Genomic DNA, 27,933 nt, shown 5'->3' with positions numbered 1-27,933 from the left:
ATGCCAGCGAGCCAAAGGGGAGAGGCGGGCACCGGCGGGGCTATTAGAACCCTTACCAACCCCAGAACGACCTTGGGAGGCAGTGTCGATAGATTTTATGACTGATCTGCCGAAGTCCAATGGGAAAACAGCCATCATGGTGGTGGTAGACTTACTAACAAAGATGTGCCACTTTGTAGCCTGCTCGCATGCAGTCACGGCAGAAGAGACAGCGAAGTTATTTGTAGAACACATTTTTAGGTTGCATGGGGTGCCATTGAGGGTGGTCTCAGACAGAGGAAAACAATTTACTTCCAGGTTCTGGAGGAAGCTCATGAGCTTACTGCAGGTGGAGGTCAACTTTTCGACTGCCCGGCACCCTGAAACCAACGGGCAGGCGGAAAGAGCAAACGTGTCCTCCAGCAATACCTGAGGTGTTATGTCAATGACAGAGAGAATGACTGGGTAGAAAAGTTGGCGCTGGCGGAATTTGCCTACAACAATGCCGAGAATGTGTCCACAGGGATGAGCCCCTTCTTGGCTAATTATGGGTGTCATCCCAGGGCTTTCCCAGGGGGAGGAGGGGAGAGATGGAGCGTCCCGGCAGCCGAGCATTTAGTAGAAGAAATGGAAGCAATCCATCGTCAGCTCCAACTCAACTTAGAAAGGGCGAAGGAAGAATACAAGAGGCAGGCAGACAAGAACCGAAGGGAAGGTGAAACCATAAGGGTGGGAGATCGGGTGTGGATGTCAACCCAAGGGTTGCCGTTCAAAGGAGGTTGTAAGAAATTAAGACCCAGGAGATTGGGTCCCTTTGAGGTCATTCAACAAGTCAACCCAGTGGCTTTCAGGCTCCGGTTACCCAACCACATGAAACTGCACCCAGTATTTCACAGGTCGTTACTGTCACCGTATGAGGGGGGATGAGAAGGGATGGCTACTCGAGGACCGGTCATAGAAGAAAGGGATGCAGCAGCCATGTGGCAGAAATCCTCGACGCCAGGTGGAAGGGGGATCAGGTGGAGTATTTGGTAGCGTGGGAAGGAGAACCGGAGTCAGAAAACACTTGGGTAATGGCAGAAGATATCAATGACGAGGTATTGATAGAAACGTTCCATCAAAGGTTCCCAAGGAAACCTCAGCCTGTGGAGAGGTTCCGGAGGGAATACTTTGGGACCACCGATGAGGAGGAGGAGTTGGAAGGATTCCCAGACTCGGAAGGGGAAGGGGAGATGGACTCTGAGGAGGAGGAGTACTTCGAGACCAGGAACCGCAACAGGTGGAGAGAAGTGTTTGAGACATTGGAAGATGAAGGAAGTTCCTTCCGGGGTTTTGCCTCCTCACCGCCCATAGAGGAGGGGGCGGGAGGGGGTGAAGGGGGCCCTGGAGGGGAGGTGGATGTCAGGGAACTGCCATCGGAAGGAAGGGAGGTGAAGGGGCTCACACAGGTTGGGAGATACTCAGCAGCTGAAGAGGGAACCAGTAGGGGGAGAGGAGGTGAGCTGAGGGAAAGTGAGCTGGAGGGATGGCTCAGAGACACTTCCAGCGAAAACAGTGGGGAGGTTTCAGGACCTCCTGTAGGGACACCCACTCCTCGCCGGAAACTGTCACACAGAGAGTCCAGAAGACGTGTTTCCGTTAAGGAGCTTTTATGTTGGAAGCGATTCCGAAAGAACCACTGTCGGAATCTGCCAGCGACTGACGGAGCCATGTTTAAGGGGCTCCGTTACAGACAGAGGTTTGCAAACTTGACCAAACTCTGAGGGACTTGGATTTTACGCACAAGCAGCTCATCGTCCCATCACAGCTTCCTTCCACGTTTCTGGTATTTCCTTTCTTATTAGTATGTTGTTCATTACTTCTTTCAATGGTGCAAGTAGGGTGTCCTTCATTTCTTTATAGAATCTCACGCTAAATCCATCCAGTCCTGGTGTTTTTCCACTTTTCAATTCTTTAATTGCACAATTTATTTCCTCTATCTCAATCATCTCGTTTAGTTTATTCTTTTTTTAAATCGGAATTTTCTGATCCCTTTTTCTTTTAAAAAAGCTTCAATTTTTTTCTTATTTACTTTTTCTTTTCTTTTATACAATTGTCTATAGAAATCCACAAATCCTTTTCTAATTCCTTTTGGATCTTCAAACTCTTGATCTTCTACTATAATTTTTTGTATTGTATTTTGCTCTTTCCTCTTTTTAATCTGCCAGGCCAGAAGTTTTCCTGATTTATTTGCATACTCAAAGTTCCTCTGCTTCATTTTTCTACTTCCTTAGTTATTATCATAGAAAATTGCGACTGTAATGTTTTGATATTCAATTTCAATTTCTTGTCCTGGGGTCTGGTAATTAGCTTTTTCTCATTCTCCATTATTTGTTTTAAGATTTCTTTTTTCCCCTTTTCTCTAAATTTGTTTTTAATTGTATTTTGTTGGATAAAGAAACCTCTCATTACTGCCTTTCCAGCATCCCAGACTGTACTCATTTTTGTTCCTTGGTTCATGTTGTTATTAAAATAATCCTTCAAACACTCTTGTTTTCTACTATTTTCTGGTCATCAAAAAGATTTTCATTTATTCTCCACCGGAAAGGTTTTTCCTCAAATCCTTTTAATATACCGTATTTTTCGCACCATAGGGTGCACCGGACCATAGGGTGCACCCAGTTTTTAGGGGGGGGGGGAATCAAGGAAAAAAATATTCCCCCCCCAGCCCCAAAGAGCAGCGTACAGGCTGCACACAACCTCTCCCTGCCAGAGGGGTTGCGCGCAGCTATGGAAGAAGGCAAGGCAGCGAGCGGGATGGATCCTGCTCGCTGGTTTTACTTCCCCTTTAGCCCAGTGCAGCCTCTCTTTGCCGGGGGAGGCTGCGTGGGGCTAAAGAAGCCATAGCCCCGTGCAGCCTCTCCTTGCCGGTGGAGGCTGCGTGGGGCTAAAGAAGCCATAGCCCCGTGCAGCCTCTCCTTGCCAGGGGAGGCTGCGTGGGGCTAAAGGAGCCATAGCTCCGTGCAGCCTCTCCTTGCGGAGGGGTTGTGCGCAGCCATGGAAGAAGGCAAGGCAGCAAGCGGGATGGATCCCGCTCGCTGTTTTGGCTTCCCCTTTAGCCCCACGCAGCCTCTCCTTGCCGGGAGAGGCTGCGTGGGGCTAAAGAAGCCATAGCCCCGTGCAGCCTCTCCTTGCGGAGGGGTTGCGCGCAGCTATGGAAGAAGGCAAGGCAGCGAGCGGGATCCATCCCGCTCGCTGTTTTGGCTTCCCCTTTAGCCCCGTGCAGCCTCTCCTTGCCGGAGGGGTTGCGCGCGGCTATGGCACAAGCCTGCATTCGCTCTATAGGACGCACACACATTTCCCCTCAATTTTTGGAGAGGAAAAACTGCGTCCAATAGAGCGAAAAATACGGTACATTTAATCGCATTATGGTCCGAAAGTACCTTAGGTTGGATTTCAATCTTTGATATTCTTGGTGTTAATTCATTAGATATCTATATCTGTTCAATTCTGGACATTGATTGATTTGCCTCTGAATGGAAGGTGAATTGTTTTTCTAATGGGTGCCTTAGTCTCCAAATGTCAATTAAATTGCAGTTCTCTACCATTGAGAAAAATGTTTTTGGTAACTTCCCTTCCTTTGTTTTTCCTGTTACTCTTAATCTGTCCATTTCCATTGACACTACTGCATTCATATCACCCACTGTTATTATCTTTTGATCCATATATTCAAATAATTTATCTTCCAATTCTTTGAAACAGTCCATTTTGTTATCATTGGGTGCATATACCCTGACTGTTATTAATTTTTCACCTTGCCATTTGACTTGTACTGCCACTATTCTACCTTCTTCATCTTTAAAAATCTGTTGAGCCTCTAATTTATTTTTAATATATAATACCACCCCCCTCTTTTTGCTTTTGTCAGATGAAATGAATTCATTTCCTAATTTTTTGTTCATTAAAATTTTTCTGTGTCTTCTCATCACATGTGTCTCCTGTAAACAAATAATGTCCAAATTCTTTTTTAAAAAAATATTGTTGAATTTTATTTCTTTTTTCCCTATCGTTCATCCCATTGACATTCCAAGTCCATAATTTCAACGCCATGATGATTCCGAATTAATTTTAATAATAAATTTTGATTCTATTTCTCCTCTTCCTCTTCTTTCTCTTCTTTCTCTTCTTCAGATTATTGTGAACCTCCACCTTCCACCCCTGCTCCCATTGCCTCTGCTGCGGCTTCTTCTCTTTCTAACTCTCTATATCTTCTCAGGAATTTAACCATTTCATCCGGTCTTGTAAACCTGTGTCTTTTTCCTTTATAAGCAAATGATAGCCCCTCTGGAAATTCCCACCTGAATTCAATTTTGTTTTTCCTCAGTATTTGCACCAGCTGTTGGTAATGGTCGCGTTTCTTCAATAAGCGAAGTGGGACGTCTTTAAAAATAATTATATAATTTCCATCAATATTTAATCTTTTTTCTCTCTTCTTTTGCAAAATTAGATTTCTTATTTCTCTATCTTTGAAAATAACTAAGCAATCTCCAGGAAATTTCTTTGCTTTGGTTGTCCTGACTTTAATTCTGAATGCATTTTGTATTGTCTTTGCAACGTCTTCTTCCTGCATCTCTAACCACTGGGCAATCTCTTTAATGAGTTTCTCCTTTATTTCTTCTCCTTGAGCCTCTGGTACCAATCTAAATCTCAAATTATTTTCTCTTTGTCTCAGTTCATTCATAGCAATAGCGTTTCACAGTTCTTCTTGAGCTCTATTCACCTCTGACACCTCTGCTTTAATTTCTTCTTCCTCCTTCTTAATTTCCCTAAGATCTAATTTAGTCTTCTTCATCCCTTCTTCCAAATTTTGTGTCCTTTTTGTCATTTCCTTCATCTGTCCTTTTATCTCATTAACTGATTCATCAATTTTTTTACAGTCACATCTATTTTTTTTATCCATTTGTTCCAATTTTGTTTCAATATTTTTCTCACTTTTCCTTATTTCCGATTTTAAATCTGATTTGAGTTCTGTAAACATCTTTATTAAGCCTCCTTTAATTTCAGATTCTTGCCTAGAACCCTTTCTTTCTGCAGGTGTCCCTCCTTCCCCTTTCTTCTGTGTGTGAGACATTCTAATAAGCTGTTCCAAAATAATTCCAATAAAGATATCCTACCAGGGGGAGTCAAATTAAAACAATAGTTCCTGGCCACAAGATCAAAAATTGAGTTCAATAAAAGTCCCAAAAATTTCCAAAAATTATTTCATTTCCTTCATGCCACTTGAATGGCCACATCCAATATTTATGATTGTATTCCAAAAAGTCACCTATGTAAAATAAATGTAAAACTTTCCAAAGCCAAGTCCTTTAAAAAACTTCAACCAAATTCCTCATAGAAAGCAGAAGAAAGGCAAAAATATAATCCATATACACCAAATAAGAAGAGCAGAGTTCAACTGAGAGAGGGAAAAAGTTAAGTCCACAATCCGCAGTCTTATAAAGGGAAGAAAGTTAAATCCACAGTCTTATAAAGGGAAGAGATCACGCTTCATCTATTCCAGAAATCAAAATGGCGATTCCCAACAAAAGAGTGGGGGTGCAATCTCCAGGAAATCCAAGCCGCTTAAAAAGCACTTTGACTATGTCCCTTAAATACTTAGACTCCAACACAAAAGAAAAGAAAGAAAAATAACAAATTACCATATTTTTCGCTCTATAACACGCACCAGACCATAACACGCACGTAGTTTTTAGAGGAGGAAAACAAGAAAAAAAATATTCTAAACAAAATAGTGGATATATGATTTTTGTGGTTCATGCTGTGGCCACAGACATGTGATCTGACAGTGAGTTTGGAGTAGCCCAATGCAAAAATCCTGAGGATCCATGTGGATCCATGCTTTATAACCACGGAGGAGGGAAGGAAGGGGAACCATGGATCCTCTGCTCACGACTGCAGCAGATCCCCCCCGCCACCCGCAGGCATTCGCTCCATAACACGCACAGACATTTCCCCTTACTTTCTAGGAGGAAAAAAGTGAGTGTTATGGTGCAAAAAATATGGTATATCTTCTTCTCTCTGGTAATACAAGGTGGAGAGGGTGAATACAGTTCCAAGAGTTTTAATCAGTCTTACTTGTTGCGTAGCTCCTTTTAAAATCGAAAGTAAATAACCATCCAAAGATCCTTTCCGGACGTTTAATCCATCTACACAAACAAAAAACATTTATCTCATCTCTCCCCTCCGTCTGTTTTGCTCCTTACTTGGAGCCTGTTAAAAGTTAGAAATAAAAATCCACAAGAGAGAGAAATCCTATCACCAAAACAACCCCCGGTTTGTCTTTACTCACTGTTCCGTTCTGTTCTGAGAATAGTCCCTGTGTAGTCTTGGGAATCCAGAAAAGGCTGACCTCCTATTTTCACCTTATCTGTATCAAATTATGTCCAAATTAATAATATTTTAGTCCGTTTAAAAGTTTGCAATTCGATTTCTTTTTTTTGGAGAGCCAATCGCTCCGGTGCACAAGCTTGGGGCTTCGCTTCTGGAGGCTAACAATGGCGTCCCGCTGCCAGCCTTTCTACCCCGTCGCTCTCATCTCCTCTAAAAAAGAGGATACCTGGTGACCGGGGGAACCGCTCGTTGGCAGCGCCGGGATCCTGGCCCCTGAATCTCCTTTCAGGGGATTGTTGGGGGGCTACGGTGCCCTTGTAGCACCCCCTTTTGCCTCCTAGAAGTTGGTCTCCCTCTCCGGAAGGTAAACCCGCTTGCTTCCACCTCGCGATCCGACCGGAAGTCTATTCTCAACTGCAATTGCTATCTCAGGTGTCCATTTTTTTCTACGCAATGTTGGATAATTTGCTTTATCTATAACCTCATGTTCTATGTGAGAGCGCTGAATTGAATTTTGGCCAGTAGTGGAGATGATTAGAGGTAGGTGGTCACTTTCAGTCCTATTCTATGGTGAATTTTTTAATTGATTCGAAGGCCTCTCTGTTAGTAAGACAGTAGTCTACTGTGCTGGCTCCATTTGTATTTAAGAATGTGTACTCGCCTTCTCTGTCCCCGGGGAATGCCCCATTGGCAATGATGAGGTCAAGACTTATTTGTAAAAAGCCAGGCAGAATCCGGCATAGTTGATTTGGCAATCTTTCGAATGTCTACGTGGGGGTGGGTTTAGAAAGAGGGTGCTATTTTCCTTTAGATCTCTTAATATTGGGAATTTTGTTTCCAGGCTATCATCATTTGAGCCTATTCTGGCATTCATATCTCCCATTAGGTAAAAAGGTGATCCAGGGTACCTAATTTGTAGGTAATAAAGGAAACTATGGAATTTACACCACGTGTTCTCTATCTGTGTTTGCACTGAGAGCCAGTGTGGTGTAGTGGTTAAGAGCGGTAGTCTCGTAATCTGGGGAACCGGGTTCGCGTCTCCGCTCCTCCACATGCAGCTGCAACTCTACGCCTAGTAGCTAGGTCGGCGAAGCTCCGTCTGAGTCTCCGCCCTGTGTGCACCAACTTAATATCCTAGCCTTGCTCCACCTTTTCCTCCTGACTGTCCTCCTCTGGGTCCCTCTACCCCCCGGGGCTTCTTCCTTCCGGGATTCTTCTGACGCTGACCCAGACCCTCCTGCCTCCTTGCGCCGGGCTTTAGGACCTGGCTCTCTTTCGGGGCTGCTTACTGCGCCGCCTTCCTCTGCATTTGAACTTGGCGCGCGCGCCCAACCTTCCACTTTCCTCTCAACCGTTTCTTCGCTCCCCGATGGAGGTGTGGCCATCCCCGACTCATGTCCTCCCTCCTGTGGAGGTGTGGCCACTCCTGACTCATGTCCTCCCTCCTGTGGTGAGCTGCCAGCGCTTCCCCCCTGGCTCCCTTCCTCTTCCCTGCTTCCTGGCGGTGACGCAGGTCCCGATTTCCAGCTGCTCCCCCCTGAGTCCTCTCTGGCTCTGTCTTCCTGGGGTGCCCCCCTAGACTCCCCCCTTGCCCTCGCCACTGGTGCTCCTTTCTGTGAATCCTCTGATTCACTGGAAAGACTAGGAGATCTCGGGTCGTCGTCGTCACTCATCTTTTCTTCTGCCTCCTCCCCTTCGCTCTCTGTTTCCTCCCTTGCCCGTGCTTCTGCTCCTAAACCCCTGACATCCATCCCCCCCTCGAAGCCCCCCATTCCCCCCTCCCCTCCTTCCGGTGCTGGAGCTGGGGGCTGCTGTTGCAAAGGGACGAACGTCGGGTATCGGTCGCTTCCCGTGGCAGGCCTCCATCTGAAGTCTCCCGGGTCTTCCTCCCCGCTCTCGTCGACGACAGTCACCTCCGCTTCCATCTCTGTGCCGCCGTGCTCGAAACCAGGGTCGTCCCCGAAAACGTCCATGTCCGTCTCTCCCTCACTTCCTCCTGTCGGTGTTGCTCGTCCTGGGCCTTCCAGCCACCGTCTGCGCCACTGCTCCTCTGGCCTATCGTCCCACCAATACGAGGGTTCTGATGCAGATCCCGAGGGTGACCCCTCCGGGGAACGGACGTCTTGTGTCGGGTCCTCGTCCGAGTCGAACCCCCGGAAAGTGCTGGCCGAAAGTGTGGGCGTGAAAAGCCAGTCGTCAAAATATTCTGCTGGCATAGGTCTATGGGGAAAGAGGGCATGAAACTCGTCTTTGAGGAGAGGTTCGTCCAAGGCGTAGCCCGGCACCCAGCTGTTCGCACTGGCCGGGGTGCCCTCCTTGGCGAGAAAGTATTCTACCCCCTCTTCCCCCCATCTGGAGTCCAAAATCTCAGTGACTTCGTTGATGCGCTCCTTCTGTGCCACTTCCGCGTGCCCTGTTCTGTCTCTGACCGGACTCGGCGCTGTTCCGGGTTCCTGGAACCTGTGCGGTGCCTTGTAGGGAGTGAGCACCGATCTGTGGAATACCGGATGCATTCTGGAACCCTCCGGAAGTGCCAGTCTGAAAGCTACCGGGTTGACCTGCTCTTCGACTTGGTAGGGCCCCAGTTGCTTATGCCCTAGTTTCTTCTTGGCCAACGACCTGGCCGGCACTGCGTGGGCTGCTAACCAAACCCAGTCTCCCACGTGGAGCTCTTCTCCAACCCTTCTGTGCTTGTCTGCTTGTACCTTGTATGCGTGCTTGGCCAGCTCCAGGTGGCGCCTCAGCTGATCGTGGACCTCCTGCAGCTCCGACGCGAACGCATCTGCTGTCTGCGGCTCCCCCTCCCCCATTCTTTCCAGTCCCGGGAAGGTTCTGGGGTGCCTCCCGTTGTTGGCGAAGAACGGCGTGACCCCCGTGGACACGTGCTTCGTGTTGTTGTAGGCGAACTCGGCAAGCGGTAGGTAATCCACCCACGTCGCAGGCTGTTGATTTGCATAACATCTCAGGTACTGCTGCATGATGGCATTGACCCGCTCCGCTTGCCCGTTGGTCTGCGGGTGTCTCGCCGACGCCAGGTTGATCTTGACGTTCAGGAAGCCCATCAGCTTCTGCCAGAAATTCGAGATGAACTGCCGCCCCCGGTCGGACAGAATAGACCGTGGCAGACCGTGAACCTTGAACACGTGGTCTATGAACAGTTTGGCGGTTTGCTCCGCCGTGGCCACCTTCGCACACGGAATGAAATGCGCCATCTTGGAAAACAGGTCCACCACCACCAGCACTGCCGTCTTGCCCCTTGAGCTGGGCAGATCCGTGACAAAGTCCAGGGCCACTCTCTCCCATGGTTCGAACGGTGTTTGCAGCGGTTCCAACAGTCCGGCCGGCGGTTTGTGCACTGGTTTGGCCCTCTGGCAGGTGTCGCACCTCGCCACGTAGTCTGCGACCTCCCCTCTCATTCCAGGCCACCAGAAATCCCTGGCTACTAATTCCACCGTCTTCTCCTTGCCAAAGTGCCCGGCCGTGGGCGCGTCGTGCAGCTGCTGCAGCACCTTGGCTCGAAGTTCGTCTCCCGGCACGTAGATGGCCCCTTTTCGGATGAGCAATCCATCTCGTAGCCGGAAACCGTCGGCCGCTGCCTTGCCCCTTTGCACCTCTGCCATCTTTGCTTGTGCGAAGGAGTCCTCCTGCAACGCACGTCGCACCGCCTCTAGGTCCACGGTCGCCGCGGCGCACGCCCACACTGCTGGTGCGAAGATGTGCATGGCGGCCGCTGGTGTTGCGTCCTCCAGATACTGTGGCTTACGGGAGAGAGCGTCTGCCATGATGTTGGTGTCCCCCGGGACATACTCTATTCGGAAGTCGAAGTTTGCAAAGAACTCAGCCCAACGTATCTGCCTCTGGTTCAGGAACTGTGCCGTGCGCCAGTGCTCTAGATTCTTGTGGTCCGTGCAAACCTGCACCGTGTGCTTGGCGCCGATCAGAAAGTGCCTCCACGCCTTGAACGCTGCGTGAATGGCCAGCAACTCCCTGTCCCAGATGGTGTAGTTCTGTTCGGACTTGCTGAGCTTCCTGGAGTAAAACGCTCCCGGTCGCCACACCCCCTGCGGGTCTTTCTGCAACAGGACCGCCCCCACGGCTCTGTCCGAGGCGTCTGTCTCCACCCTCATCGGCTTGCTGGGGTTGACATGAAGCAGCTGCTCTTCCGACGCGAAGAGACGCTTGAGTGCCTGAAAGGACTGCTCCGCCTGCGCTGTCCAAACGAACTTCTTCTTCTTGGAGCTAAGCGTGTCAGTGATGGCCGCTGTCTGCATCGCGAAGCCCTTGATAAACTTGCGATAGAAGTTCGCAAAGCCGACAAACCGTTGGACCTCCTTCCGGTTGCGCGGACTCTTCCAATCCAACACCGCTCGAACCTTGGCGCTGTCCATGGCGAGCCCCTTGTCAGACAGCTTGTAGCCCAGAAAATCCACCTCCGGCACGTCAAATTGGCACTTCTCCAGCTTGGCGTAGAGCCTATGTTGCTTTAGCCTGCTCAGCACTTCCTTGACGTGTCCGTCATGCTCCTGCTGCGACTCCGAAAAGATCAGGATGTCATCTAAGAAACAGACGCACGTCTTGTAGAGAAGTCCCGCCAACACGTGATGCATAAACGCTTGAAAAACGTGGGAGCCATTTTGCAATCCAAAAGGCATAACTCTATATTCGTAGGTCCCCAGTGGCGTGAACATGGCTGTCTTCCACTCATCTCCTTCCCGCATGCGAATGAGGTTGTACGCCCCCCGCAGGTCTAACTTGGTGAACACTTTTCCCTTCCGTACCTTTGCGAGGAGGTCGTCAATACGGGGCATGGGGAAGTCCGATGGCCTAGTCAGACTGTTCAAAATCCTGTAATCCACTACCAGTCTTTTCAGGGGCGTGTCCCGCTTCTTAACAAAGAATACGGGACTGCCCCCCACTGCCCTGGACTCCCGGATGAAGCCGCGTTGCAAATTATGGTCAATGAACTCTTTGAGTTCCTGCAGTTCGTCCTCTGACATGGAATACAGTTTCCCTTTAGGCAGCGCCGCCCCCGGCAGCAGGTCAATTTTGCAGTCATATGGTCTGTGAGGGGGTAGCCTGTCTGCCTCCTTCTCGCAGAAAACTTCCAAAAATTCAGCGTACTTGTGTGGAATCGCTTGCAGCGTGCCTAGCAGCAGCTGTGACTCCTCTTCCTCTCCTTCCTGCCTGGGCACGATGCAGTGTTCAGCACAAAAGGAAGAGCCGAAGGTCAGCTGCCTCTGGTACCAAGCCATCGCTGGGCTGTGCTTGTCCAGCCAACTCATGCCCAATACAATGGGCGTGTCAGATAGTCGAGTGACGTTGAAGCTGATGATTTCTCTGTGATTCCCAAGTCGCATCACCATTGGTGGCGTCTGCTTCACCACTTGCCCCCCGAGCAGCTCCCTGCCATCCACCGTGACAACCTGCAGGGGCAGTGTGGCCGGCAGCAACTGCACAGCGTGCCTGTCGACAAAGTCCTGCCCTATAAAGTCCGCATTGCTGCCTGAGTCAATGGTGATTGGCACGTCCATGGTGATTCCATTGGGCAGTTGGAGAGACACTGTGAGCCTCACTACTGGTTTGGGCGGGAGGGGGTTCACGGGCTGTAAAATCGCTGGGGACTGCGTCACTAACACGTCTGGCTGGGCCCCAGTGCCTCTTCCTCCAGCCAGACAGCCTCGTTTCCCTGCTGTGGTCCTCCTAGCTGTGTTGCTGCAGTCACCATTGCTGAGGCTGCAGTGAGCTTGTGGGGCCTCTGGGGACACTCTTTCGCCATATGCCCTGGCTCCTCACAGACGTAACACTTCCTGTTCCCTCTAGGAGGCTTCGCTTTCACTGCTGCTGGTGCTAGGGCTCTGGTTGCTGACTGAGCCCTTGCACCTCCCACCTCCATAGGTTCGGCTCCTCCTCCTGGCGGAGGCGTGGATTGCGCCCGCGCTGCTTCCCTGGGAAAGAAGGAGGGGCCCCCGGCTGGTTCGCGCCCTCCACGCCCTTCGTCCCTGTTCCACGGACGTCCTTCCAGCCTCACCCCCACTGCCAGTGCCCTCTGAACGACCTCCTGGGTGGTTCGGGGTCTCTCCCCCCTGGCGATCTCATCTTTAATCGAGTTATGCAGCCCCTCCCAAAAGAGGTCTCTTACAGGAGCCGAATCTCTGTCCCATTCCAGGGCACTGACCAAGGCGAAAAAGCGGGCATGGTACTGCCTGACGCTGGCCCTCCCTTGTCTCAGCCCATGCACCTCCTTCCGTGCAAGATCCACGTCAATACTTGATAAAAAACACCCATCCATCGCTTTAATAAAGGCATCTGCATTCTGTAGCGCCGGATCCTTATCTCTCCATAAATTGCGTAGCCATGCTCTCGCATCCCCATGCAGATGGGACATGATGAACCCCACTCTCTCTTGTTCATCTCTAAAGTCTTTATGCAGCAGTTGCAGTGCGCACAGTACGTCGGCTCTAAAGTTGGGATACTGTTGCAGGTTCCCATCGAAGTGAGAGCCCGCCTGTCCGTCTCGCCAACCCAATGCCCTCCTGCCGGGGTGTCTGCTTTGTCAGCACGTCTAACCTGACCTGGAGATCCCTGCAGGCTGCGGCTGCTTCCTCCTCCCTCTTCCTGGATGCTAGAGCCTCGGCGTTCAGTTGTGCCACCGCGTTTCTGAGTTCCTCTATCTGCTGCTCAGCCGTCATGTCGTCTGCCGTTCGTGAGCTTGCTAGTAGGCACCTGTGTCTCTCCCCTCCTCGAGGCTGTAGATGCCCACAAGTGGAGACGGAGCTTACTGTCAGAGCTGCTTGAAGATCCTAGCTCACGGAGGATCACGCTAGCCAGCGGTCATTAAGTAAAAGTCTTTATTGAATTACAGTTTCCATTCTCACGCTGCTGCGCGCAACTCTACGCCTAGTAGCTAGGTCGGCGAAGCTCCGTCTGAGTCTCCGCCCTGTGTGCACCAACTTAATATCCTAGCCTTGCTCCACCTTTTCCTCCTGACTGTCCTCCTCTGGGTCCCTCTACCCCCCGGGGCTTCTTCCTTCCGGGATTCTTCTGACGCTGACCCAGACCCTCCTGCCTCCTTGCGCCGGGCTTTAGGACCTGGCTCTCTTTCGGGGCTGCTTACTGCGCCGCCTTCCTCTGCATTTGAACTTGGCGCGCGCGCCCAACCTTCCACTTTCCTCTCAACCGTTTCTTCGCTCCCCGATGGAGGTGTGGCCATCCCCGACTCATGTCCTCCCTCCTGTGGAGGTGTGGCCACTCCTGACTCATGTCCTCCCTCCTGTGGTGAGCTGCCAGCGCTTCCCCCCTGGCTCCCTTCCTCTTCCCTGCTTCCTGGCGGTGACGCTGGTCCCGATTTCCAGCTGCTCCCCCCTGAGTCCTCTCTGGCTCTGTCTTCCTGGGGTGCCCCCCTAGACTCCCCCCTTGCCCTCGCCACTGGTGCTCCTTTCTGTGAATCCTCTGATTCACTGGAAAGACTAGGAGATCTCGGGTCGTCGTCGTCACTCATCTTTTCTTCTGCCTCCTCCCCTTCGCTCTCTGTTTCCTCCCTTGCCCGTGCTTCTGCTCCTAAACCCCTGACAGATACTCTTGGATTCCAGATGCAAAGTGATCCCCCGTGCCAGCTGCTCGAAAACTGAGCACTCAGTAACTTGTGACGCCAATTGAGTGGAAACCAGAGTTACTAGGCCCCCCCCCTTGGTCGTCCCCTTCTGAGCAGTTTAGAGGCCTTGATCTCATAGGCGTCGTAACCGTCGAGAACTATGTTGTCAGTTGCCCAAGTTTCCTGCAGCATTATTATGTCAAAACCCGTTATATATTCACGAAATGGCTCGTCCCCTAGTATGTTGGCCCAACCCGCTATGTTCCATGAGATAAAGTTAAGGCTGCTCGTTCCATAGCTAGCTTGGCTTCATTGTGGTGGGGAAATTGTTATCAGCTCTCCCACTGGTTCGGTAATGATGCAACCGTTCTTAGTATATGCACGGTGTTATTGTTCTTGGGGTTGATTTGCAGCATTTTCCCGATTTCCCGGCATTGACGGTGTTATCTGAATTGCTGGGACCGTCGGGGGGGGGGGGTCTTCGTCAAAGACAATTAAATCTGTCTCTGGCTTTCTAATGTGTCCCATTTCCCTTGGCATGGCCATCACTTGGCATTGGCTGATCAGATTCCAGCTGGAGTAGAGAGTGGTGAAATTCTGGATCTGCCAAAGGCACAATAGAGTGTCCTTTCTTTGAATTATCTAGATTGGGCTGTCCTTCTTTATGTGTTTGGCCTTTTTGCTCTGATGTTTTCCTCTCCAAGGGAGTGTTGCGGCTGGGTTCACCGCACATATTCATCTTTGACGGCCTTCCGAATGAATCATGGCCCTATGGCGAAAGCCCTTCTGAAGGAATGGGTTTCCCAAACCCCAAAACTGACTGTGCAGGCAGTTTTTAAACTGCACCAAAATCCCCATTTCTCCTTAGCTAAAATGCATAAACTTTAGCCGTTGAGCAAATGCAAAACAAGAACACAGCTCTCTCCCTTATCAGTTTGACGGCAAGACTGGCCTTGACTTTACCAGTAGAACAGACACAGACATATCTTATGTCCTGACCACAAATGACGCAGAGACCCAAGTCTGGGACTAACGCCAGAGCATGTTCTCGGAAGTAGTGACCTCTTGCTCCAAGATAGGAGTAGGAACAGGAATATCCTTTTATGGTCAGAAGTACAGGAAGGAAGATCCTTTTATGGTTGAGAGTACCAGAGCAGGAACATATGTGATGTCAACCTGTGTACGTACGCCAACATGGTTGGGCTCCTAGGGGAGGAGTGAGAGGGTGCCTGGAGGATATATAAACTGCATGAAACCTGTCATTTCTTTGGACTTGCTGTAGACTTGATCACGCAAGTGCCTTCTACTATCCGGAGAGCAGAATAAACTCTTTGTTTGAACCAACCTTGGTGTCATTTTGACTTCCTTCCTCCTGTCCCGGAGCAACGCAGACCCAATCGCTGAACTTCAATAAGGCTTCACTTCGACAGAGAGGGTGTTGATTGCTTGGGGTCGGTCCGGCTATATGACAAGTTTGGCAGTAGTTGTTTTCGTTCTGTGTCTTTAAAAACACGCCTTAAAACAATATTATAGTCCTGTAAAATGGCCCTATATTTCAGTAGCGTTTTAGGGGTAGCTGAGTCAGAAAATGTCAGCATGAGTCTAGTGTGCTGGGGGTCCGTGCAAAGCAAGTTTATTGCGATCAGAGTGTTGCAATGGATATTTAGTAAAAGCTTAAAGTTTCTCTTCACACTGTCGATTGATTTCCAGTAAGGCAGCATACCATTAAAAGGATATATATCGAGAGCTACTTGAGTACTTTGTAGGATCAGGTCCCTACTTTCACTTTTGTTGTTTTTAGTATTTGTAGTCTCTCCACCCTATTCAAACACAGACATACCCTTAAGACAGGATTTGTGAAGGAAAAGACAATGGGAGGTTTCCCACTTTGCAGAGAAAACATTTACTCAGTTTAGGAATCAAAATGGTTCCAGGTTGGCCTTCCTGTGCTGATCTATGTACGTGCTTGGTTGGTACACTTATGAACATTACCATATATCTAAGATCATAAAATTCCTATCACACCTTACCTGTAACTTTACCTGTTGTGCCTTCCCTTGATGACATGTACCTGACATTTCGGGGGGGGGGGCACTGCACCAACGGACTGCCCAAATTAGAGGGTATAAAGTATGAAGCTTATTGTATGGGGACTCTCTCCTTCCTGTGTGTTGTGAGTGAGGACCCTATTGCAACACTATTTCAAATAAAGATCTGACTTAATAGCCACCTTACTCTGAATTACTCGATTGCAATTCTCTTGCTTCTTCCCATTCGACAGAGAACCCTCCATGGGAACTCTGAGAGGTGGTAGGATTTCTCAGATTGGTTCTCCTAGGTGAGTTTATAACAATAATGTGGGGCTCAAGGCCAGAGTATGCCCTGATCGTTTTGGCTTGAACTTATCCTATACTTCCTACCTTCCCCAACCTGGGTACAGCTTCTAGTGAATTTGGGCAGCTGGATACAGAAATCTTCTGGAGTTCCTTCAGAAGAAAACACTCACACACACACGTAAATGGGAGAAAGGAGGGAAAACAGTTTGTCACAGGCACAGAGAAAAAAAAGTATCTTCCTTTAAGATAAACAAATAGCTGAGCCCTGACTTCCAATTCAAGATGAGGAAGAAAATGAAAAAGACTCTCTCAGCTGGACTCTCATCAACCTAGTGTCAGGCATGGAGTATCCTCTCCACCCCCGTTAGCCTCAGAGGCAAGAAGAACAAAAGTTCATATTTTATGGCTTTTTATACAGTCATCTGGTTGCAAGACAAAAGATCCGTGTCTCCACGCATAGGAGACGTTGGCTACTCTGAGCCCCTCCTTTTCCGTCCCCAACAACATTCTGAAAATCTACGAGAAGTCCCAGGAGAAGTCCCAGGAGGATGCTTTGCATCCTTTGTTCTTGAATACTGAGAGAGGGCTCATCCTGAGAGAGGGCCTGTAAGACAGAGTTGTTCCGCCTGGCCTTTGGCTTGGAGCCAATTTGATTCCCTCCCTCCCTCTCTTTCTTTTTTCTTTCCCTTCTCCTCCTGCGATGAGGCTACATTTTAATATTTTAATGTTCCATTATTTTAATGTTGTATTTTATTTTTGTTTTTAAGTTGTAATCATTCATCTTGTTTTTATTATTGCTTGTAAGCCGCTCTGAGCCCGGCCTTGGCTGGGGAGGGCGGGGTATAAATAAAAAATTATTATTATTATTATCATCCACAACATGCACACATATATGAAAGAGCATTAAAAATACACCACCTTTTCAGTTATATGGGCCTCATTTCTGGAATTGCAGCTCCCAATATGTGCTGGAACCATATCAGTGCATATGCATGTTGAAAGGGAGAAAATGAGAAAGAATCAGAAAGATCTTTTTTTCATTACATCAATTTAATAATTAATTAATTGTTAGGATATCAAAAACTCACACTAGCACATTTTTAAAAGGCACTCCTCAATCCTCCACAAAGAGGCATATTACAGACAGAGAATTTATCAGTGACAGGAACTAGAAAACTGGGATGATTTGAGTACATGACCTGATGTAATATTAATATACTGAAGCCAAAATAATGCATAATGTATTATTTACTGGATACAATTATTTTATAATAATTTAGGATTCTATGCAGATAATGAGCAATAATACATTCTGAAAACTATTATCCAGAATTATCTAAAACACTTTTTCCTAGGCTGCAATCCCACCCACTTTTTAAATCCTCTCCAGTTTAAGCTGCAAATTGAGAGGAGCATTTTTCAAACACCAAAGTCCTTTCTATTTTTGGTCCATTTAAGCTCTTTAACCTGCTATACTGCTTTAATTCCAACCAATAAAAATAAGCCTGACTGACACAACCCAGTTTCATTCAGGAGGCGGGTGGGAATGCAGCAATTTCTCAGAGAGAGATAGAAAGAGGAAAAACAACACTACAATCATCGAAGGTTACTGCAGCAAGTTTGTATTCTTCAGTTCAACCAGTCTGTTTATGTTGAAGAATCTCCTTTTGGAGAAATCTCAAAATGGAGAAAAAGGGGTCATAAAAAGTATATCCCTTGTGCCACAGTATGTTGAATAAGGATCACCATTAGAATCACTTATAGACAGGGTCTGCCAATGCTTTTGTGTGTGAAGGAAGTCATTATATAGCCAAGCAAGAATCAATACTGCTTTCTGATTAAGAAACCTGCGTGTGAAGGGAGAGGAACCAACATCTGGCCACACCACAGAACAGCAGCAGAACAGAAACACAGAAACACACACAGAAAAGCACCCAGAAGCACAGAAACACCAAAACAAGCAGAAACAGAGAAAGTAAAAAAGACAGACAGAAACCCTAACCCTAAATCCAATTATAACCCCTAACCCCAGTGCTGTTTTTCTACAAAAAGAAGTGCTGGAACTCACCCTGAACACCTCCCTCTTTCTCACCCACCCAAGAGGTGCCAGAATTGAGTTAGCCCTTTCTAACCCTATCCCCAAACCCAAACCCAACCGCAACCCTGCTCCGCTGTGAGTTCTGAAGGCCGCTCCCTGCAAGGCCTTTCCACCTGGCCTAGGGGGCAGAGACCAGGTTCACCCAGCTCTGCTTCAGAGGCTCCTGAGAAGCTGAAGGGACATTGCCCTGCTGTGAGTTCTGAAGAGCCCAGACTTTCTGGAACAAACTGTGGCAAATGTCAAAAATGCTTTTACATGTTTTAAAATAATTTTTAATCTGTGGCAATTTAAATTTTGGGTTTTTTTCTGTGTTGGGGTGGGCTAAACGTTTAGTTGGGACTAGGGATTAATTTTATTTTAGTATAAATATTTTTTGGTTTTTTTGTAAAATATTAAACAATGTCTTATTGTTTGTATTTTGTTTTGAAGGGGAGAGGGTCAGGGCTGCCTGGGAGTGGCTGGGGCAGGTTCCACGGGGGGCAGGGGATGCACTGGGACACCCGATCTCAGTGATCACGGGTAGGAGGAGTTGTGCTAAGACCAGATGATGTCATTGCTGAGAAGGCAGGATTAGTTTTTCTTTGAAGACTATCCCTGCCTCCGGGTCTGGTCCTGACCAGACGGATACTGGAATCAGCAAGGGACTTGAAGGGGCTGCTGTGCAATGCCAGGTCAATGATTCACAAGGCCACTGCCATCCATGACTTGATCGGATCGTGGATGGAGGACGTGACCTGGCATGTGTAACAGAGACTTGGTTGGGTGAAGCAGATGGGTCTGTTCTTGCTGCTGCTTGTCCACCAGGTTTCTCTTACACACAGCAACCCAGGTCAATGGGCGGGCGGGGGGGTGTTGCTGTGATTTTTAGGAAGTCATTAGCTTACACCAGGAATCCTATTGGGAAGACCCAGTTTTCTGAGTGCATGTTCTGGAAGTTGGGCAATAGGGCCAGTATAGGATTCCTTTTGGTGTACCGACTTCCCTGCTGCATCAAGGATTCCCTGTCCAAGCTGCTTCAGGTCGTGATGGATGTTCTCCTGGAGACACCTCGTTTGGTTTGTCCATGGGGATTTTAACATCCATGCTGACATGACATTACAAGGGGCCACTCAGGACTTTGTGGAAAGCATGGCCTCCCTGGGGCTGTCCTTGAATAAGTTTGGTCCAACTCATAGTTGTGGACATGCCTTAGACCTGGTGTTCACCTCTATGGATGTGGGTGATCTGACACTAAGTAAAAGTTAAACAAAAGAAAACTCAATCCGAATCGGACTGGACACAGGTTAGAGCTCAATGTCGAACCTACCAAGTGGCAACAGTGACAGGGAAGAGGACCTTTTTCACTGCCTCTACAGCATATGCCGAAAACAGCAGCAGGAGACTCTTTCTGGTGGTTCACAATTTTACAGAACCACCTTTACCATTGGGGCCTGGTAAGGACCCCAAAATCTTCTGCAATGATTTTGCAAAGTTTTTTTTTGCAGATAAAGTCACTCAGATTCAGAAAGAGGTAGACTCCACCATGGGAGCAGGGCCAGGGCGGGAGAGTGCTAGAGTCCTGTCTAGTCAAGTTGCATGTGATGAATTCCAATCTGTTACCTCTGAGAATTGTGGAGAGGCTGCTTGGACGAGTGAAACCAACCATCTGTCTCCTTGACCCTTGCCCATCCTGGCTCATAAAAGTGAGCCGGGAAGGGCTGGGCGATGGGCTCTGCAGGTGGTGAATGCTTCCCTCTGTGAGGGAGCCTTCCCAGACCCGCTGAAAGAGGTGGTTATTAAACCGCTTCTTAAAAAACCATCTTTAGATGCGGCCACGATGGCCAATTATCGCCCAGTCTCAAATCTTCCATTCCTGGGCAAGGTGATTGAGTGAGCGGTTGCCGAACAACTCCAGGCACGCCTGGAAGAAGCGGACCATTTGGATCCCTTCCAGTCGGGATTCAGGCCTCATCATGGGACTGAAACTGCCTTGGTCGCACTGGTTGATGATCTCTGGTGGGCTAGGGACAAAGGTGAGAGCTGTTTCCTAGTTCTGCTGGATCTCTCAGCGGTGTTTGATACCATCGACCATAGCATCCTTCTGGACCGTCTTGAGGGGCTGGGAGCTGGGGGCACTGTCATACAGTGGTTCCGCTCCTTCCTCCTGGGCCGTGTTCAGAAAGTGGTGTTGGGGGATGAGTGTTCGGACCCCTGGGCTCTCACTTGTGGGGTGCCTCAGGGTTCCATCCTCTCCCTCATACTTTTTAACATCTATATGAGAGAACATCTGGGAGAGAGCATCAGGTGGGTTGGGCTGGATATTCGTCAGTATGCAGATGATACCCTCTCTACCTCTTTTAAATCAGAACCAGTGAAGGCAGTGAATGTTCTGTGTGAATGTCTGGAGGTGGTTGGAGGATGGATGGTTGTTAACAGATTCAGGTTGAATCCTGACAGAAATACTGTTCTTGGGGGACAGGGGGTGGGCAGGTATGGGGGACTCCCTGATCCTGAATGGGGTAACTATGCCCCTGAAGGACCAGGTGAGCAGCCTGGGAGTCATTTTGGACTCGCAGCTGTCCATGGAGGTGCAGGCCAATTCTGTGTCCAGGGCAACTGTCTACCAACTCTGTCTGGTACTCGGGTTAAGACCCTACCTGCCCACAGACTGTCTCCCCAGAGTGGTGCATGCCCTGGTTATCTCTCACTTGGACTACTGCAATGATCCGGAAACCACATCTAATCCAGAATGTGGCAGCTAGACTGGTGACTGGGAGTGGCCACCAAGACCATGTAACACCGGTCCTGAAAGACCTATATTGGCTCCCAGTATGTTTCTGAGCACAATTCAAAGTATACCTGAAGAAGCGTCTTCACCACCATCATTCACTGAGGTCCAGCTCCGAGGGCCTTGTGGTGGTTCCTTCACTGCGAAAAGTGAAGCTACAGGGAACCAGACGGAGGGCCTTCTTGGTAGTGGCACCCACCCTGTGGAACGCCACCCATCAAATGTCAAGGAAATAAACAACAATCTGACTTTTAGAAGACATCTGAAGGCAACCCTGTTTAGGGAAGTTTTTTTATGATCAGTGTTTTATCGTCTTTTTAGTATTCTGTTGGGAGCTGCCCAGAGTGGCTGGGGTATGTATGTATGTATGTATGTATGTATGTATGTATGTATAAATAAATAAATAAATAAATAAATAAATAAATAAAACTACTACAGTCATAGGTAAAGGTAAAGGTACCCCTGCCCGTACGGGCCAGTCTTGACAGACTCTAGGGTTGTGCGCTCATCTCACTCTAGAGGCCGGGAGCCAGCGCTGTCCGCAGACACTTCCGGGTCACATGGCCAGCGTGACGAAGCTGCTCTGGCGAGCCAGCGCAGCACACAGAAACGCCGTTTACCTTCCCACTAGTAAGCGGTCCCTATTTATCTACTTGCACCCGGGGGTGCTTTTGAACTGCTAGGTTGGCAGGCGCTGGGACCAAGCAACGGGAGCGCACCCCGCCGTGGGGATTCGAACCGCCGACCATCCGATCGGCAAGTCCACAGCGCTACCTTACTACAGTCATACCTCGGGTTAAATATGCTTCAGGTTGAGCACTTTTGGGTTGTGCTCCATGGCAACCCGGAAGTAATGGAATGCGTTACTTCCAGGTTTCACCGCTCACACTTGCACAGACGGTCAAAATGACATCACACTCATGCACAGAAGTGGCAAACCACGACCCGCACATGCACAGACCGAGTTACATTCACTTCAGGATGCGAACAGGGATCTGGAACGGATCCCGTTCATTTCCAGAGGTACTACTATCAGAAACCAAAAATATATATCAAAGAAAACCACCAGAAACCTGTAGGGATGTGTATAGATGCTAGGAAGGGATATATTTATTACATATAATCCTTCCTTCCGCATGTTTTTTAGTTCAGCAGCGTGCATCCCTTTGCAGCTTAAAAGGCAAGGATAGATAGGCTGGTTTTAGCCTTTTAGTTTAAGCAATCCAGGGTGCTTTAATGCAGTATCGATTCTCTTGGTTTCCCCCCCTATTCTCCCTCAACACAATAATCACACGAACAGTCTTGTAAAAGGTAAAAAGAGCATTTACTCACTTAGAGTTTCTGTTGCAGAATAACAGATACAGCAGCTTTGTTTAGGCAGGCTTAAAACAGTAATTCACTTACAAAGACATGCTTAAGTCAAGCTTAAGTCTGAGCTGTAGTTCAGACTTAGCAGTTGTTCTTACATTTCTGGCTTGGTGTTGAGATGAAGAACAAGAAAAGAAAGAGGATGTACCGAGTCAGGTATGGCTACACTCTTCCCCTGTCAGAGCACAGTGTATCTCTCACAGGGTTCTCTCTAGCAAATTTACAGGGAAACTCAGTGAGCTTCAGCTTGTATCATGTGCTCATCTAGCAAACATGCATTTGACTGCATTGTAAATATCCTACACACCCCTTCTCAGGCAAAACAACATACCTCATATACACTTTTATTAAACCACCAAGAGTCCCATTGAAATATACTCAGAGTCGAGAGTGGATTTCATGCTCTTTATTCAGCTCATAGTGGTGAGGAGGAAGAATGAAAGTCCCCTCAAAGTATCTGCTTATATACATTATTTACACAATGGGACACCAGGATTTGGATTCAAAGGATGCTGAGCCATGGTTAAATGCCATGAAGGCTGAGCTTGATTCCTTAGAAAGGAACAAAACATGGGAGCTAGTTCCAGTAGTTCCAGGAATGAAACTACTTGGAAGCAAATGGGTCTTCAAAGCGAAGACAAATCAAAATGGCAAGATAGTCAGACACAAAGCCAGATTGGTAGCCAGAGGTTTTTCACAGGTACCAGGTGAAGACTATCACGAGACCTACTCACACACTGTGAGGTATGAGAGCATTAGGCTTATGCTCAAGCTTGCTGCAGAAGAGAATCTTCACGTTAGTCACCACGATGTGAATACAGCGTTTTTGTACGGATCTCTAGGTGAATCTCTTTATCTGCCTCCACCTGATGGCGTACAGGTAAAACAGGGATTTGTTTGTGCTCTGAAGAAATCCCTTTATGGTCTCAAACAGAGTGCACGGTGCTGGCACACTAAACTCACTGAGGTATTGTTTTCTCTAGGTTTTCAGCAAGGAAAAGCTGATCCATGTGTATTTGTCAAAGAGGAGGGGCAAAAGAAGTTGTATTGCTTGTTTTATGTTGATGATATTTTGTTCTTTTGGAAAGATGTCACAATGTACAATAACACCCTAGCTCAACTGAAAGAGCATTTTGACATGAAAGATCTTGGTGAGGTAAACAACTACCTATCTCTGGAAATAGAGAGAGATCAAGATGGTAACATTCTAGTACACCAGTCACGGAAAATTGCTGATGTGTTAAGCAAACTAAACCTGATGGATGCTAACCCTGTAGACACACCGATGACAACAGGTTATCAGGTAGATGACATTGAAGAAGCATTTTCTGACACTACACTGTACAGAAGTGTGCTAGGCAAGCTAAACTTCATTGCCAGATGTTCAAGACCTGACATTGCTGTTAGCTGTAATTTGCTAAGCAGACAAGTCAACAATCCTACTGTTAAGGATTGGAAAACTCTGAAATGCATAGCTCGCTATTTGAAAGGCACTATGCATTACAGACTGAGATTTAACAATCAGAAGGCTGGTGGTCTTGAGATCTTTGCAGATGCAAGTTTTGGTGGTGACACTACAGACAGGAAAAGTACGTCTGGAGTTTGCTACATGTACAATCAGGGTCTATTTGATTGGTCATGCAAGAAGCAAACAACAGTTAGCTTAAGTACTTGTGAAGCTGAACTGAATGCACTGTCTTATTCACTAAAGGATTTTGAATGGTTGTTACAATTGTGCAAAGACATGAAAATTCCTGTCAAATGTCCAATCCAGGTTTACCAGGACAACAAAGCATGTTTGGCTTTGCTGAATTCTGAAGGTTGTAAGCAAAGCACGAAGCATTTGCAATTGAAACTGCAACATGCTAGGGATTGTATTCAGAAGGGACTCGTAACGGTGTCCTATATGCCAGGTAATGAAATTCCTGCTGATGTATTGTCAAAGGTTGTACCAAGGGATCAACACTGTACCTATGTGCAGAAGTTGGGTTTGTACTGATATTGTACGAACACGCTGCCCAGTGATGTTCACAGAAAGGGGGAGGGTGTTGGTTTCTATTTCCCTCACTGAGCAGCAACTGCAGTCACAAGACATTGTTTTGCATTCCACAGTCCAAGTTACTGTTGTATTCCTTTTGCATTTAAAAGGAACAAAATATTTGAAAAACAAAAGTAATTTTGTTGCTGGATCTGCTTTTAAAAGGACGGATACAAATAGAAATTGTTTCCCCTAGAGGGAGCTTTGAAAACTGTTGTTGGAGTTGATCTGGGGAATTCTCCAGCTGTAGAGATTAAAGATCGTGAGAACCAGACATTGACCTTGAACAAGAATGTGTCCAGAAGAAGCCTTAGTGATTGCTTTTTGCAAGACAAGCGCTTTATTGGAACAGCTACATGAGAAGATGGATTTGATGACTGTTGCAGTTAATAATTTTGGACAAACAGTGAATACCTATATAGAAACCACTCAGGAATCGACCCAGGAATCTGCTTTGACAGGGCAAGTTGTGCAGAAGACAAAGGAGGAGGTTGCTGTTGAACCTCAAGAAATACAAGTGGAGAGAGCCGAGGCTTTGCAGGAACGTAAGCTGCTGTTTTTGATGACCGAACCTGGAGAAAGTCAGATTTGGAGAGATGGAGTCTCGTTTGGATTGGAGATGGGAAATTGGATAGATCCCCCTATGCAGGGCTGTTCTGGCTTCTGGGATCTGGTTTTGCGCCAGGGGGAGTCTGGAGTTGTGGGGGCCTTTAACTTTGGAGGGACTTTGAAACATGCCTTGAAATATCTTTTGGATTTTAGTGCTGACTATGGAGAATGGGCCGACCTGTCGAGAAGGGATAAAGACATTGTTAGGTTGGAGTCTCCCCGAGATCTACTCCTCAGCGATAAAGGAAGGAAACTAAGAACAAGATCAGCAGAAGACAAAGTAAGGTGCAGGTATAAATATGAAGAAGATCTGCAGAAGGGACATGGAAAAGAGTTAAGAGCCTCGGATAGAAGATCACCAGGTTGATGGAGTAAATGGAATGGATAGAAAGGACTGACAGAACCTGAGACCAGGAAGAAGAGACGGTGGATGAAGATTGGAAGAAAGTTTAAAAATTCATTTAGAGAAATATTGTAAAATTAATGAGTGTTAGAAAAAATGTCGGAATGAAACTATTTGGCTTTAGTAGAAATGCTATAAGGAGTTATGTACAAATAAGTTTTAAGCTTTAGGGCCTTTTATGGCAAGATAAGGTTAAAATAAATTAAGACAATTTAATGACAGAACATAGTGAAAGATGGAAAGGATTTGCTGAGATAATTAATAACTAGAATACAAAAAAAGGGAGGTGTGAGGAGGTCGATGAAACAAGATAACGAAAGATAAAGATTTGGGAATATTGGATTTGTTTTTAATTTTTTGTTTGCCTTTGTTTTTGGCTCTGATGTATTGTGTGTTTTGCTCTCTTTTTTCTTTTTATTGACTTGTATTGTTTAATTTCTTTTTTTCTTTTTTTCTTTTTCTTTTCTCTAATTTTAAATTCTCAATAAATATCATTTAAAAAAAACCCCCTAAAAAACAACAACAAGTTACTGTTGTATTCCCACGGGAATGGGAGACTGGATGTGACGTTCACTGGTTTCCTGTTTTTCACTGTTCTCTCAGTTTCTTTGTTAGAGAGACAGTTGCTTCTCTGTTCTCACAGACTCAAGATGCATGTTTGCATTCTCTCAGCATAGAGTGGAAATAAAGTTAAGAATGTGGCACATACTGCTTATCCTTCTGCTGTGTGGACTACTCTGCTTGGGCTCAAGATAAGACGAGCCTGTATCAGCTTCAGATGGGCCAAAGCTGGTCAAAATCTCACAGGGGCTCCGCTACCGCCACTTTGTGGCGAAGGAATGGTAAAAGTTCAATAGTCCCAAGAAGGCCAGAAGTTCAGTCTTGCTCTTGGGCGCTGGGGCATCACAAATGGCCCATACCTTGTCCCCAGTCAGGTGGACCCCTTCTGCGTCCAACATAAATCCCAGAAAGTCCATCTGAGGCACTCCTAGTAGACATTTTCCCCGCTTCACCTTGAGACCCGCCATCTGGAAACGGTGCAGAAGGGTGCGGAGGTGGTCCTCAAACTCCTCTGGTGTGGGCCCGGCAATCAAAACATCATCGAAGAAGGGGGTGACGCCAGGAATCCCTTTAAGGAGAGAGTCCATTAAATTCTGGAATATGCCTGGTGCCACACTGACACCGAATTGCAGTCGCTTTACCCTGAACGCTCCTCTGTGCGTCACAGTCATCTGTGCCTCTGCTGTGGCCTCATCTACGGCAGCTGTTGATATGCTTGGGCCAAGTCCAGCTTGCCAAAAAAATTTGACACAGCGAGGGTGGCAAGGACATGGCTGACCACTGGCACTGGGTATGCGTGGGCCGTGAGGGCCTTGTTTATGATACATTTGTAGTCTGCGCAGATGTGGACCGAACCATTAGGCTTGACGGGTGTGACGATCGGGGTTTGCCAGGGGGCATTAGGCACTGGCTCCAGCACTCCTTGCTCCACGAGCCAGTCCAATTCCTCATCTATGCGGGGTTTCAGGGCGAACGGGACCCGGCGGGCCTTGAGCCTGACCGGTCGTACTGCGGGGTCAAGCTGTAGAGCAATGGGGGGGCGTGTACTGTCCCAATTTCCCATCGAAAACCCCCGGAAATTCCTTGCATATGGCGTCCACGTCCACTTGTAAGCTAGTGTGGTTCACCCTGGTGACTGCTAGCCCCAGTGGTCCAAACCATGCCAATCCCAGTAGGCTAATGTAGGGGCCCTTGACCACAAGCAAGTCCAGTTGCTGCGTCCGCCCTCGGTATTGCACCCTGAAGGTCCCCAACCCCATTGTGGGGACCTTACGTTTCTAGAAGTCCCGGAGGGTGAATGGGGCCGGCCTGAGTTTGGGACCCCCACTAGGACACAGTTTCCTCAAGGTTCTTGCCGAGATTATGGATAGAGTTGAACCCGTGTCAAGCTCCATGCGGCATGGGGCCCCCTCTATCTGTACCTCTACATAAATTTTCTCTATGTTGGGGTGGGGCAACTGGTATACCTGGAAGTCCGTGAGCTCCGTCGAGTTGCCTTGGTGTGTTGGGCCTGGGGCTCTTGGATCGGTCATCTGATGCCTGCTGTCGGGTGGGCCAAGCCCGACACATGCGGGGGATGTGTCCCAATTTTCTGCACTGCCTGCACTCTGCATTGCGGAAATGGCAGGTCCTCCTCTCGTGACTCTCCCCGCAGCTTGCGCAGTTCCCTCCTCGTTGAGGCAGCTGTGGTCTGTGCGCTGCTTGAGTGCGCTGCTGTACTCGGTGCACCTCCTCCCTGTCAGATCCTGAGTCGTCGCTGAGGTCTTTGTGGTGGATGCTCGGTTGGGATGGCAGGCTCGGCCGTGCCTCTTGCG

The 27,933-nt window shown here is 47.9% G+C and overlaps 1 long non-coding RNA gene across 1 annotated transcript in view; it reads right to left on the bottom strand.

Annotated features, from left to right (window-relative positions):
- Positions 1-27,933, bottom strand: part of LOC310690215 — a 425,716-nt gene that overhangs the window by 11,731 nt on the left and 386,052 nt on the right. Inside the window, exon 2 of the long non-coding RNA XR_014517988.1 lies at positions 21,571-21,834. This is a non-coding gene — a long non-coding RNA (uncharacterized lncRNA). The remainder of the gene's footprint in view (positions 1-21,570; positions 21,835-27,933) is intronic.

The sequence above is a fragment of the Podarcis liolepis genome (assembly GCF_965112155.1).
Source record: "Podarcis liolepis genome assembly, chromosome: 12".
NCBI lineage: Eukaryota > Metazoa > Chordata > Lepidosauria > Squamata > Lacertidae > Podarcis > Podarcis liolepis.
Note: the sequence above shows the minus strand (reverse complement) of the source record. Positions and strands in the feature narration are given on the sequence as shown.